Source organism: Tachypleus tridentatus, chromosome 11 (assembly GCF_004210375.1).
Source record: "Tachypleus tridentatus isolate NWPU-2018 chromosome 11, ASM421037v1, whole genome shotgun sequence".
Lineage (NCBI taxonomy): Eukaryota > Metazoa > Arthropoda > Merostomata > Xiphosura > Limulidae > Tachypleus > Tachypleus tridentatus.
This window is the reverse complement of record NC_134835.1, coordinates 64,866,104-64,881,342: the sequence shown is the minus strand read 5'-3', so window position 1 is coordinate 64,881,342 and position 15,239 is coordinate 64,866,104. Positions and strand designations below refer to the sequence as shown.

Genomic DNA, 15,239 nt, shown 5'->3' with positions numbered 1-15,239 from the left:
GTTCTGTTCAGATCAAAGACGATTTAGTATGACAAGAACAAATTAACGTTCAACAAAAAGTACGTTACTTCAAAATTTAAACCAGTATCGTGATCCGAATTGTTCAATTACTTCGCATGGTCAGGTGGTTAGGGCACTCGACTCGTAATCTGAGGGTCGTAGGTTCGAATCCCCGTCACACCAAACATGCTCTATCTTTCAACCGTGAGGACGTTAAAAAGTAACGGTTAATCCCACTATTCGTTGGTAAAAGAGTAGCCCAAAAGTTGGCAGTGGGTGGTGATGACCAGCTGCCTTTCCTCTAGTCTTACACTGTTAAATTAAGGACGGCATGAGCAGATAGCCCTCGTGTAGCTTTGCGCGAAATTCAAAAACAACACCAACCTTTCCTTCCCTACGGCTCAGCGGTATGTCTGAAAACTTGTAACGTCAAAATCCAGGTTTCGTAATCCGTGGTGGATTACTGTGTAGCATTGCGATTAATTAACAAGTAAGTTCGATCTGTAATGTATTTGTATGAAAAATAAGATTAATCAAAAAGCGATTTTGAAAGTAAAAATGTAAACGAGATCCATGAAATACACGTGTTAAAACAAAAGCTACAAGCAGTTAAATTAACCCACCGAAACAAGCTTCTAATCTTACCTAAATCGCTTGTTCAAAACCTTCACAAGTGGTTTAGAAATATTTCAACATAAAGTTTCCAAGAGTTTCTATTCTCGCTTAAACTATAACAGCTATTTAGGTATGCCTATTATTATACATGGAAGACAAGTTCCTGAAATGGATTTGATATTTTTTACAATGTTAATCGAATTCTTATACAATTCCAAAAGGCGGCTATTAGTTCCTTTAAGTCGTAAAACATTGGATTACTTTGTCATACTTTCCTTCCAGAAATAAGGTCACTGAACTCGTTGAGAACAATTCTGTTGCAGCAGCTCGTGAAAACGTAAGCGATCTGATGTCCAGTAGGTTCAATGTTTTAGTGCCAAGCCACATAATGGGCTATCTGAGCTCTGTTCACCGCAGGAATCGAGCCCTGAATTGGCGTTAGAAGCCCGCACACTTAACGCTAACACATCGATTAATCGTTCATAAGAAAGATATTATTTAACAAACGTTTACTGACTCTTTCTATTATACCCAGTATAGTTATTGTTATTTGCTTAGTGTAAAGCTACACATTGCCCACTGCAGAGAACTGAACCCCGTATTTTAACTAGTAAATTCGTAAACTTGCTGGTGACTCACAGGGGACCCCCTATTTCAATTTCAAGTTCATATTAATAAACAATAAAATAGGTACATTTTCATAGTTTTTACTTATTAATCAAATAAAACTTTCATAAAAAGGGATAATTCAGAATTAATATAGTTTTGAAAACCTTTCAAGAGTATTCTACAATAAATTTGTCACCTCAAGATAACACCAATTTTTTATTAGATCGTTTGTTTTAAATAACATGATGACGAAACATGTTAACTCTTCTTGACTGAAAAGTAGTTTGGGTTTTTTCCTTGATGTGCTCTCTCTATATGTATCAGCCACATACGTACACCATTAACACCTTGATCACGCCAACTATGCTAAAGTATGTTTATCGGATTCCTTTTAATTAATCTATTTGAGCTTAGGCAATCTCCACTACAATCTACATAAAACACAAACTGTAAAAGATCATGCAATAACTGATAAAATGATAGGATATCATATTTGAATTCTAAAAGATCATGTTTTGAAATCTAGAAAATCATGCCAGATTCTTAGAAGATCAAATTTAAATTCTAGAATGTTACATTGAACCTGTAAAAGATCAAGTTTAAATTCTAGCATGTCGTATTTAAACTCTAGGATAACATGCTTAAATTCCAGGATACCATATTTAAACTTAAGTTTGTTTGTTTGTTTTGTTTGTTTTGGAATATCGCACAAAGCTACTCGAGGGCTATCTGTGCTAGCCGTCCCTAATTTAGCAGTGTAAGACTAGAGGGAAGGCAGCTAGTCATCACCACCCACCGCCAACTCTTGGGCTACTCTTTTACCAACGAATAGTGGGATTGACCGTAACATTATAACGCCCCCACGGCTGGGATAGCGAGCATGTTTGGCGCGACGCGGGCTCGAACCCGCGACCCTCGGATTACGAGTCGCACGCCTTACGCGCTTGGCCATGCCAGGCCCTTTAAACTTAAGAGTGTCAAGTTTAGTTTCTAGAGAGTTATACTCAAACAGTGGAAGATCAAGTTGAAATTCTAAAATGTCAAATTAAAAACTATATAATACCATGTTTAAGTTTTAGAATGTCATATACAAAGTAGAGAAGGTCAAGTTTAAAGTACTGAACGGGATATCTAAACTCTAGAATATCAAATGTAACTTCTATAATGTCATATATATAAACTCTAGAGTATCAAATTTAAAATCTATAATGTCACACATATAAACTCTAGAATATCAAGTTTAAATTCTATAATGTAATACATATAAACTCTAGAATAGTGGTGCACAAAGTCCGGCCCACAACGAGTCGCCGAGTGGCCTGCGATGCCCAAAGAGTAAGTCAAACATAGAGAGTTCGCGTGCTTAGAGTTCGCGCCTGCGCAAAGATTAAGCGCTATAGAAGAATATGCATTAGATTATATTTGTTCCATATTTGTGTCAAGCAATAAAGAAAATTTAATAAGCAAATCTTGTTAATGCATGGGCATTTAATCACTGGCGCATTGACGTAATATTTCCGTAATTACGAAATCTCACGTTCCAATTGTTCTTCGAGATTTACTTACGAGCCCTATTTTGATATTATTTCGTAACAAAAATGGCAGCTAATCGTAAAAGAAAAGTTGACGACAAAAACCGGCAGTTTCATGATGATTGGACTGCGCAATACTGTTTTGTTCAACAGAAGAACGTGATTTGTCTGCTGTGTCATTCGACAGTAGCAATGGCGAAAGTATTCAATATAAAGCGTCATTATGAGTCGAAGCATAAAGATTTCCACAACGCTGTCGGTGATGAACGAACAGCTCGAATTGAATCTCTGCGACGGTCGCTGAATCACCAGCATAACGTTTTCTCAAAGCAGTCAGCAGATTTAGGTGCAGCATGTGAGGTCAGTTACGATATTTCGTTAATGATAGTGAAATCTGGCCGACCGTTCACTGATGGTGATTTTGTCAAGCAATGTATGATTACTGCATTGGAAAAGTTGTGCCCGGAAGCAGTTCACAAGCTACAGACGGTAGCTTTGAATCGTATGACAGTTCAACGAAGAATTTCACACCTCTTAGCAGACGTGACAAGGCAGCTTACAAATAAAGCAGCCAACTTTGTCTACTTCTCTTTGGCAGCAGACGAGTCGATTGACATCAGTTCAACAGCACAGCTACTAGTTTTTGTTCGGGGTGTGTCGTCATCGTTTGATATCACAGAGGAACTAATCGGCATGGGTTCCATGAAGGGTCAGACAACTGGGTCTGCTCAATTCGAGGAGACAGTACAACTGTGTAGTAGTGTTTCATTGGATTTCACGAAACTGGTAAGTGTGACAACTGATGGAGCACCAGCCATGACCGGAGAAAGTAGCGGGCTGGTAGCACTGTTGATGAAGCATCGAGGAAAGCAGAACAGACAGTTGGTGAAGTTGCACTGTATTATTCACGAACAGAACCTGTGCAGCAAAGAACTTGGTTTTCAGGCACTGATAGCATTAGTGACGAAAACCATTAATTTCATCAAATCATGAGGGCTCAATCACCGTCAGTTTCGAAGTCTTCTTGAAGAAATTGATTCAGACTATGGTGACCTTGTATATCACTGTGAAGTATGCTGGCTGAGTCGAGGGAAGATGCTCAGAAGATTCTGGGAGTTGATTGATGAGGTGATAGAATTCCTCAGAAGCAAGAACAAAGACACAGAAGTGATTTCCATGACTGATCCAGCATGGCAAGCTGATTTGACCTTTCTGGTCGACATGACATAATACTTGAATGATCTGAATTTGAAGTTGCAAGGCAAAAATCAGCTTGTCTGTCAGCTTGCAAATCACGTCTCAACTTTCAGGACAAATTGCAGTTGTTCCGGCAGCAAGCAGCATCAGGCAACTTCGTGCACTTTCCCACTTTTCAGTCACAGCTACAGAAGAATCAGGACATTGACACACAAGTTTATGTTTGGAAGCTAGATACCTTGATTCAATCCTTCCACTCAAGGTTTCATGATTTTGACCAATGGAGATTGTTGATGAAACTTTTTGCTGATCCGTTCAGTGTGTCAGTGGATGACTTGTCAGCAGAATATCAGCTCGAACTAACCGATCTCCAGGCATCTGATGAACTGCATGCTATTTACCGAGAAAACAGTTTGCTTGACTTCTACAAAACGTTGCCTGATACATTTGCTAATCTGAAAGAGAACACACTTGTCCACACCAGCATGTTTAGCAGCACGTACTGCTGCGAACAAGCTTTCTCGCATATGAAACTGAACAAAAACAACACTCGCAATCAGCTGATTGATGATCATCTGGAAGCAGTCTTGCGTCTTTCAATGTCAAACATCAAGCCGAGCATTTCTGAGCTCGTAGATGACATGCAGCACCATCCATCGCACTGACTTTGTGATAGTTGACGTATCATGACATTTCGTAGAATAATGTGCAAACTCTTTGATGTAATCGTTATTTGTGTGTTCTTAAATGTGATGTCCATCTTGTGTGAAATAACTGTCGGACGATTTTAATCTTCACTTTTTTTTGGTCCCCAAAGGTTACGAGAAGTCTGTTTGTGGCCCCTGACTCAAAAAGTTTGTGCAACACTGCTCCAGAATATCAAGTTTAAATTCTATAATGTCATGTATAAACTCTACAATATCAAGTTTAAATTCTATAATGTCATTATAAACTCTAGAATATCAAGTTTAAATTCTATAATGTCATACATATAAACTCTAAAATATGAAATTTAAATTCTATAATGTCATACATATAAATTCTAGATGAACAATTTTACATGGAATCATGTCATATTTAATCTCCAAAGGATCAAGTTTAAATTCCGGCGTGCTATATTTAAACTCCAAAAAGTGAAATTTAAATTCTAGTATGTTATATCTAAACTCTAAAATATCAGGTTTAAATACTAGAATGTTATATTGCGAGTCTAGAAGATCAAGTTTCAATTCATTATTCTGTTATGTCGTATCTATATTGTAGAATATCAAATTTAAATTCTAGTATTTTAAATCTAAACTCTGGAAGAACAAGTTTAAATTCTAGCATACATGTCATATCTAAACTTCAGAATATCAAGTTTAAATTCTAGAATGTTATATCTACGCTAAACAATATCAAGTTTAAGTTCAACAATGTAGAGGGTAAACAACAAAAGATGATATTTAAATATGATTTTTGTTGTTGAGCATTCAGCCACACAATGAGTAGGAAAATCTAATTTTTAGCGTTTTAAGGCTTCAGATGTACAGCTGAGCCACTGCTTAAAGCTGCAGAATTAAAACCAAGTTTAAACTCTAGCATATCGTATTTGTACTATAGAAAATCAGAGCCAACTCTTAGAAGACTATCTTGAAACACTGTAATTTGATTTTAGTTTGTTTGTTTTTGAATTTCGCACAGAGCTAAACGAGGGCTATCTACGCTAGCCGTCCCTAATTTAGCAGTGTAAGACTAGAGGGAAGGCAGCTAGTCATCACCACCCACCGCCAACATTTGAGCTACTCTTTTACTAACGAATAGTGGAATTGACCGTTACTTTATAACGCCCTCACGGCTGAAAGGGCGAACATGTTTGGTTGACGGGGATTCGAACCCGCGGCCTTCAGATTACGAGTCGAGTGCCTTAACTACCTGGCCATGCCGGGTTTTGCTTTTAGTAACACATATCATTATTTGCTGGACTGTACTTTCGTTTATCTAGGAAAACTAAAATTTTAACACGTAATCCATACCTCGAGATGGCACCATTTTCTGATATATTGCCGATTTTTGCGGAACGTTAACTGCGAAATTTGAACGATTAAATAGGAATTTAGACCTAAAACAGACCAGCGAAAAGTACTTCCAATAATCTTTTTATTTTTGTAGGCCTAAATACTCGAAATTTTATGACTGTTTGAGAATTGCAGTTTCGGCTACATGTTCCAGAAAAGTGTACCCTTTTTCAGGCTGTTGTTCTCTTCCTTGTTATTTGTCTTTTTACTTCAATCTTTCGTGAAAATAAATGACAATTCTTTCACGAGTTTGCTGTCTTGTAGGATAAATACTTATGCTGACTTTCTAAGAAGTATACAATTCATAATAAAACACACCCTTGGATTCCTCCTTCAGGTATTTGCCTTTCCTTCTTTTTCTGTTTGATTTGGCTGATCTTGACTGTATAATCTTGTTTCCTTTACCATCTCATACTTTCCTTATAAAATATCAGTGGGTTCAAGAAGACCACGGATTTAGCTCCGTTACGTTATGAGAGAATCAATGCAAAAATTTAGCCAATTATCTTTTTTTCCGACCTAAATAACTCCGTGGAACTGAGTACACATTTTTACCGCGGAGGTATACATTACGTGTTAAAAAAATCTGCGTAATCATTTGGAAGTGATTAATAAATTTTCATAATTTCAAACATTACACTTATCATAATTCTAAATATAACGTTAACTTTGATAAATTTCACAACGGTAAATGTTGAGTGTTACGTGGTCATGCATGATATCAGCAAACTGGGTAAATAAATGGCGGATAAAGCGATCAGTGAAATGTGTTTGTAGTGCGAGCGCATTCGTTCAGTAAATTACGTTTGTAGTACACGTGCTCTAATAACCATAGAATAAAGAAACATACGATAGTGAACAGGTTTAATACGTTTCGAAACGACTTCGTAGCCAGTGTTAGACTCAAGGGTGATGTTATTACAGTTCTTTTTGTGGAAAAGTGGATGCAGTCTAACCACTTTTTGAAGCATTGTTTTCATGCTTCTGTCTGCACTGTTTGGTTTTGGTTTTGTCTTGAACAGCAGTTTTGGAAGATCTGGGTTTTGCTATTCCATCTCCGCATTGAGTAATTACATACATTCTACCTTCTTTTTTGGAGGGAACGTAATTTTCCATACTCCTTCCCCTTGCACTATTATATGTCTTGTATAGTAGTTTTGGAATGGCTTAGGTTTTCTATATTGTGAATCCACGTTGGGTACCCCCCCCCCCAGTTCAGTTCATCTCATATTTTGAGGGATACGACATTTTCATATTTTTACCTGCATTGTTATTTGTCTTGAATGATAGTTTTTTAATGTTTTAATTTTGTTATCTCCACGTGGAATAACCCCATGCAGACCACCCACTATTTTTAGGGACACCTTTTTCATACTTCCATCTGCACTGTTATTTGACTGAACTAGTGGTCTTGAAAGGCTTGAATTCCATTATTTTTTATGCATGTTGGACAACCCTGCACAGTTTACCCACTAATTTATGAAGTAGTCGATCCATGACTGTAGAATCACTTTGAATTCAACAAACTGAGAAAGAGGGAAACAGTGTGTAGTGCATGATAATGTGGTATAACAACAATATAGTACGTATTCTAATAAGCAAATCACATTTGTTTAGAATGGGAAGTAATTAATAAGTTTCAGCTACACAAGTGAACATTAGTTTGCATTAAAAGTGTAAACAACTCAAAGTAATTAAAATAATTGTCTTAAGGTAAGACAATGATCTATACAAAAATACATGTACAAATCACCCACTAGCACAAAGTTTAAAGATGAATACATAGTGATTATATGTATTGCGGTTATATGTTTTTTCTATGTTTGAAAAACAAAAGTATATCTATGACCACGATTTCTAAATATGGTGAAATCTTTTTATTTCTACATTATTCAGACTTTGTATGTTGGAAAATAACAAAATGAAAAAGGGTTGTAGGACAACTGCTCCCGTAGAAGAATGGTCCTAGAATAGCTGCCCCACCCCGCAGTGGCACAGCTCTATGTTTATGGACTTACAACGCTAGAAACGATACCCGTGGTGAGCAGAGCACAAACAGCCCATTTGGTAGCTTTCTGCTTAATTTCAAACAAACTAGAAAGTTTCTTATAATAACATAAATGACTAAAATAGAAAAAAAAATATTTCTTGTATTTAGAAGAATGAGTTACACAGGCTTGGAATGGTTTTATTATCTTGAAATTTTTACATGTTCTAGGGTAATTCCTGAATGCTAAATCCCAAAATAGTAGCAAGTTTTCTCCATCACTTACAGATTTTTCACAAAGCGTCATAATGCAGTACACACAAAAAATGCCACAATGCATAGTTTTGAGACTAAAAAAAACGTAAACATAATCGTTTGATACCAATGTTCTTCCCTTTTGTTCAGTTTGTTTGAATTTTTGTTTACAAACATAATAATAAAAAATGTTCATTGTGGCAAACGGCATATTCATTTTTAGGTAAGAGTTTGTTTTTCTTCCAGATTTAGAATACTTTTTCTTTCCTAATAACTGATGTAAGATGTGGAATCAGATCTGCCCTTTCGTAGTTGTTGATAATTTTCATGACCTAATAACTGATGTAAGATGTGGAATCAAATCTGCCCTTTCGTAGTTGTTGATAATTTTCATGACCTAATAACTGATGTAAGATGTGGAATCAGATCTGCCCTTTCGTAGTTGTTGATAATTTTCATGACCTAATAACTGATGTAAGATGTGGAATCAGATCTGCCCTTTCGTAGTTGTTGATAATTTTCATGACAGAAGAAAAAAACAAAAACAAAACTGGCATTGTGGTGCATAAGTGCAGGAAATCAGAGGTTGGAGTCCGCTCCCCCCCGTGCACGTCATTGTTGTTGTTAGATAAAGACTTCGTGAAATCATCACCCGGAATTTGTGATACTTATTAATCTAATCTCAATGCAATGTCTCTCTCAAACCGAATTTTACGAAAATATAAGTATTATATATCTCACAGTCAGAAACTGAACAAATAGAAAAAGTGTTAATGACTGTTCATAGCTACACGATTTTCTCATTGGTTACCTGTTATGTTACCACCTTCTGATTGGTTCAGTCCACAACTACCAATCCCTCCAACTGTTACACAATAAAGTCCTAAATTAAATACATGTAGCATAGACATAATACCAAAGAGTAAAAAGCATTTTAATGGCCGATACATTTTGGGTGATACTTAGAATACAAGAGTAACATTAATTCAGATATATCAAAATCTGTTTCCCCTTCTTTTGATAAGTGCTTTGAATTTGCTCGATGTTTTTGTTAACAACGAATTAATGCAGTAAATGTATTTGTTCGTTTGAACTTAGCACAAATCCACACAATGGGCTATCGGTGCTCTGCTCACCATGAATATCGAAACCCGGTTTCTAAGGATGCAAGTTCACAGACATGCCGCTGTGCTAATGGAGTGGGGAGAGGGCGCAATAAAAGCATTATTTTTTTGGAAGAGTTTTAAAGCAGTCAAAACTATAATATGTTTAATTACAATAATCTAGCCCGTTTAATGGTATCTTGTTTAAATTTCAAAATGCACCAAAATAAATGTGAAAAGGCCCTGAATAAAAAAAAAATAGTGTGATTTTAATAGTAAATTATCGACAAAGAAATGCCCTTGCTGTCATATATCTAAAGCCCGATTACTTTAGTGATGTAAACCTAGGTTGTTTGAGAACAGAGTCACAAAAACTACGTTTATGTACCTAGAAACAAACAGGTGTTCCACTTGTGATAACTATCTTGTCACTCGCAGCCAGAACATAACATATGTTATTCACAAAAACAATGAAAACTTCGTAAAACAAGTAGGCTTTCAATAAAACGAACAGTAAAACAACCTCCTGAAAAACAGCAAGTATAACTAGTAAAAAATGACATGGCCTTAGGCCTGTTTTAAGGGTGTACCTAAACTTAGTAACATAAAATACATATTACAATAAATTTTCCTGTAAAATATATTCAAGACCATTCATTTTTATTAACTTGTTCTGGTGACTGTTTCTTAGTTAACATAAATCAGTACAAAAGTATCCAAGCATTTAAAGATTACTAAAGGAAATGAACAAACGTAATAAAAAACTGAAAGTGCCTTTCGGGAAGTGTCAGGCTCACAGCCTTAATTTTTATTTTATATTATGGATTCTTTATAACAACAATTTCATCAAATTTTATTATTGGAAGCTTAATCTCTTAAACGTACAGAAATAATTATCAGTGATGTCGAGAAAACCCACTTGTAGAAAAAATATATATGCCAAAACGGCTCGTTTGGGTTGAGAAAGTATTTTACGTAGAAAAGCGAACAACGTTTCGACCTTCTTCGGTCATCGTCAGGTTCACAAAGAAAGAAAGAGGTAACAGACCGATTGCTGACCATATGTTTGAAAGGGGTTGTGTAACTGAGTGTTGGAATATAGAGGGCGTGCTTAGATGTGTGAATATATAATTTTATATTATTTATTTTATTATTATTATTTATTATATTATTTTTAATATAGATATAAAGGTGTTCCTTTGTATTGGTTTATTTTGGGCTTGAGTTGTTGCATAAGTAAGACTTCTTTAATTTTGCGTTTGTTTATGTTTGTTTCTTTATTTAGTATCTGAGTGTTTTCTATGGTTATGTTATGTTTATTTGATTTGCAGTGTTCGAAAACGTGTGAAGGTGACTTTTTATGTTCTTTGAATCTGTTTTCCATTTTTCTACTTGATTCTCCAAGTGGCAGTTATCACATTGTATTTTATAATTAATGTTGGTGTGATGTTTGTCAGTGTAGTTTTCACATAGTATAGTCCTCAGTTTTGTGCCTGGTTTTTGATAAATTTGGTATTAACTGGAATGTTACATTTTGTTACTAGTTTTTGCCAAATGTTGTTTTTTTCTGCTGATGTCGGGAATATATGGTATGCAGCAGTATATGGTTTCGTGATATTTTGATTCGTGAGATATATTTACTTTTGTTGGTTGATTCTGCTTTTTGTCTAGGTGTGTGCATATAATGTTTTCCACGGTTTGTAGAGGAAACTTCTTGATGTTGATGAAGTATTGTTTTATTTTGTCTAATTCATAGTTGATTTTATCTGGTGAGCATAGTTTTATGGTTGTGTTTATTTGGTTTCTAAGAATGTTGAGTTTTTGTTTTGTTTCATGTGCTGAGTCTCAAGGATTGTATAGTCCCGTATGGGTGATTTTTCGGTAGATTTCTGTTTTAAATTGTGTATCAGTTCTTGTAATTTTGAGGTTAAGAAATGATATTTGATTGCTTTCTTCCTGTTCATATGTGAAGTTAATGTTAATAGAATTAACGTGACTGAAAAAATTAAGTGTGTGTTCTGCAGTTGTGAATTCCGCAATCGTGTCGTCTACATATCTGTACCAGTATAGTGTGGATGCAATGCTGTGTTAATTGCTTGTGTTTCAACTTGTGTCGTAATACTATATTGAAGAGTAATGAAAATCCACTTTGGAAATTAAAGGGCGCCGTCACATATACACGAGTGGCAACTGATATGTATTTACAACAACAATTTCTAGAGTTTATTAGACCACTTACTCATACTCAGGGGTAATACATGAGCGTTATAGTACTAATACTAAAAATCAGTCCTAAAACCTGAAAAAAAACACACAAAAACATTCAGACACACATATATTAGAGTGATATATAAGCTCCACAGTACCCAGGTCACCCACTAGGACAGTAGTAAGTCTTCGAATATACAGGGTGTTCGGAAAGTCACTGTGCACTTATATATTTATTAACAGACATATTTCAATATAGAATACAGGAGGTAAATATGAATGACAATTATAAACAATGTTGAAAGGGACCCCGTTGGCATCAATACAGGCCTGTATCCTTCTTATTTTGTTTCTAAACACCGCTATCAGTTGCTGGCTTGAAATAGACTGAATAAAATATGATTATAAAACTGCACAGCGACTTTCCGAACACCCTGTACAAAGCTAAAATCAGGGATTACTTTTCCCTTGGGACACCCAGCAGATAGCCTGAGATGGCTTTGCTATAAGAAAGCACACACACACATTAATAATAAGAAAAGTTAGAACATTCACACACAAGTACAAGAGTAACATATGAGCTCTACAGTACTAATACTAAGAATCAGTCCTAAAAAGTTAGAACATTCACACACACACGTATAAAAGTGATATATGAGTTCTACAGTACTAATACTAAGAATTAGTCCTAAAAAGTTAGAACATTCACACACACACGTATAAAAGTGACATATGAGCTCTACAGTACTAATACTAAGAATCAGTCCTAAAAAGTTAGAACATTCACACACAAGTACAAGAGTAACATATGAGCTCTACAGTACTAATACTAAGAATCAGTCCTAAAAAGTTAGAACATTCACACACACACGTATAAAAGTGATATATGAGCTCTACAGTACTAATACCAAGAATCAGTCCTAAAAAGTTAGAACATTCACACACAAGTACAAGAGTAACATATGAGCTCTACAGTACTAATACTAAGAATCAGTCCTAAAAAGTTAGAACATTCACACACACACGTATAAAAGTGATATATGAGCTCTACAGTACTAATACTAAGAATCAGTCCTAAAAAGTTAGAACATTCGCACACAAGTACAAGAGTGACATATGAGTTCTACAGTACTAATACTAAGAATCAAGCGTGAAAGGAGATAGAATACTCACACACACACACGGGACTGACAGATAAACAAGTGATAACAAGGTTCACAATACTGAAAATTATAAGTAATCTTAAACTGAAAAAAAAAAAACATACTTACGTGAGAAACAGGCCGAACCATAATTAGCCTTAACGCAAGGGAGAACACTCATGTAATAATTACATCAACAACAACACTGGAAACAGATATACAAGCTACAGTCTTAGAACACTTATTGTTTTTTGTTATAATCACTTTAGAAAACTGTTTCATTTTTTGTTATATAAAAAGAGTGGAGATGGTTGTGTTTTTTTTATAATATTATTATTTGCCATGCTTTCTGAACATTCAATTTGTTATCTAGTTACCCTAAACGAGGTTTATGAATCAGTTAATTTCTACTTTTGGGAAGAAGTAGTAATTTTGCTTCTAATTTGATTTTTTTATTACCGTCAATTCAGAAAAAAAAAAGATGTGGTGGATATCTAGAATCTGGGAGAAAATCTAGAATAGTATGTCTAAAATCTAAGATCTATGGGAAGATTAGATGTCATCCATTAGACTCAATAACATTCGCTTCTCAAAGTTTTCGTCCGCGAATGACCTGAAGGTTTCCTTTTTATCACGGTAGACTACAGTGGATTTTATACTATATGTTTCGAACCACAGACTGACAACCGCTAGCCTAAGACACACCTCAAGGTCAGAAGGCTCACATGTTTAAAGATAAAAAAATAAAGGACTCAAAGTCCAGGAGTTGAAATCAGCGAACTTCACATCAAATATCATAAGCAATGATCACTGGAAAGTTGTTTCAGGATTTGAGATAAAACTTGAAGCTGCCATCTATATTTAAGACCTGAAACAAAGTTCAGGCAGGTCCAATATCTAGATTCTAACATAAATGTCTAGGTGACCAGACTCAACATTTAAGCATTAAAAAAACACACACAAAAAAGAAACACTTGCGGTCATAAAGCTTAATGCTCGGGTTATAAGAAAGATCAAGTCATTGTTCTCAGTATCTAAGGTTTACAACAAGATTGTTTATAAATTGTTGAATTTATAAACTGGAGATCTGGGCGACTTCCAAAATATTGTGGGTGCATTATAAGCGTGACAGTCACTCCCTTAGCTTAGACTGTTAGTGGTATGGTGCTGGTGACTGTTTGTCCTCTCTCTCCTCAGTAGTTCAAAATGGAGACAGCGTAATATAGCCTTAGTAGCAAGGCCAGTAAACTTAACATATAAAGTTAAGGATCAAAATTAGCATACTTTCTCAGTTTTAGTAAAATTATTATTTTCATATCTAGCGAAACAATGAATACTTTGAAATTGTACACGCTTGGTTATTTAAAGTCTAAATTAAGATTTACTTAACTTTAGGATTGACTCGGCACAGCCAGGTGGGTTAAGGCGTTCCACTTGTAATCTGAGGGTCGCGGGTTCGAATCCCCGTTGCAACAAACATGCTCTCCCTTTCAGCCGTGAGGGCATTATAAAGTAACGGTCAATTCCACTATTCGTTGATAAAAGAGCAACCCAATAGTTGGCGGTGGGTAGTGATGACTAGCTGCCTTTCTCTAGTCTTATACTGCTAAATTAGGGACGGCTAGCGCAGATAGCCCTCGTGTAGCTTTGCGCGAAATTCGAAAAACAAACAAAACAAACTACAGGATTTTCCTGCTACTGACCCAGTGCAAATCTTCATACGCCATAACAGATGGAGCACCCGTCATACGAGTGAATTGTTCATACGACAGAGTATCGCTTAATATCGTCAGTGATGCGGTTTGTTTGCACAGTTACTCGAATTAATCATCCTCTAACTTTAAGATGATATATCAAATAGAAGGCAGTTAATAAAGCCACCCACAACCCTTGGATTACTCTTTTTACTAATAGTGGCATTGTTTGTAACGTTGTAACGATTTCATGGCTTAAAGGACGAGTATGTTCAGTGACTGGTTTAGATCCCGCAACCCGTATATAATAAGTCAAATGTGATGATATTTAAATACATAGGTTATTCAGGAAAATCCTCTATACTTCAGAATGATCCTTTCAGCGATCGAAACGTCACAGTTCTTACATTAATATTATTACTTACTGTAAAAGTCGTAACTTGCAACAAATACTTATAAGCAGTAAGTAAACTTAAACAAAACAATATACTGCTTAGTTAAATCATACATAATAATTGCTAATTTTGGTACCATTTAAGTCCTGTACGGGTTTTTAGTCTCTTTGACCAGATGATTTAAATCTGACGTTAGGGTATACTAGTTAAATCACAAAAATGTTTGTTTGGTTTGAATTTCGCGCAAAGCTACACGAAAGATGTCTGCGCTAACCGTCCCGAAATTAGCAATGTAAGTCTAGAGGAAAGGCAGTTTGTCATTATCACACACCGCCAACTCTTGGGCAACTCTTTTATCAAAGAATAGTAGAAATGACCCTCACATTATAACGTCTCCACGGCTGGAAGGGCGAGCATGTTTTGGTGTGACCGGGATTCGAACTCG

General features: G+C 35.6%; 1 protein-coding gene across 8 annotated transcripts in view; it reads right to left on the bottom strand.

The window, feature by feature from the left end:
• LOC143232331 (myosin-VIIa-like) overlaps nucleotides 1–15,239 on the bottom strand; it is a 163,724-nt gene that overhangs the window by 135,775 nt on the left and 12,710 nt on the right. The gene's annotated exons all lie outside the window — the stretch shown is intronic.